Source organism: Miscanthus floridulus, chromosome 4, assembly GCF_019320115.1.
Source record: "Miscanthus floridulus cultivar M001 chromosome 4, ASM1932011v1, whole genome shotgun sequence".
NCBI lineage: Eukaryota > Viridiplantae > Streptophyta > Magnoliopsida > Poales > Poaceae > Miscanthus > Miscanthus floridulus.
Window position 1 is genome coordinate 83,083,453 of NC_089583.1, and position 482 is coordinate 83,083,934.

Consider the following 482-nt stretch of genomic DNA (forward strand, 5'->3'; position numbering starts at 1 on the left):
GCTATCGGTGGTAAAACATCGACAGCTGGCGCGCCAGGTAGGGGACTTCGGCGACTTTGCATCCAAGAATTCGATGGACCTCGACAACATAATCTTCCCAACGGAATCAACTTTCATCTTCGGCTCATGGATCTGCGAGGCGGACAACAACGGCAAGCTTCAGGGCCATCTCCTCAAAGATCCAGATCATCATAAAGAATTTCATACTTCACCAAATACAACGGATCAGCTCACCAGAAGATTCGCACAGCTCACAGTATCCGATTCAAATCAGATTTCGCGACCACTCGTATCCGATTCGAATTCAAACATCAAGGCGAAGTTTTATCCGAGTGCTTTCAAGAATCCGCGTTCTTTTTTGGCAAGATTCCAGAGCACATCCCAAAACAACTCGGATTGCCCTCAGAATTCTTCCAAAAAGACGAGTTCTTTTCCATTTGGGCTCGACAACATGGCAAAATCCTATCAAGGACAGTTCGAAA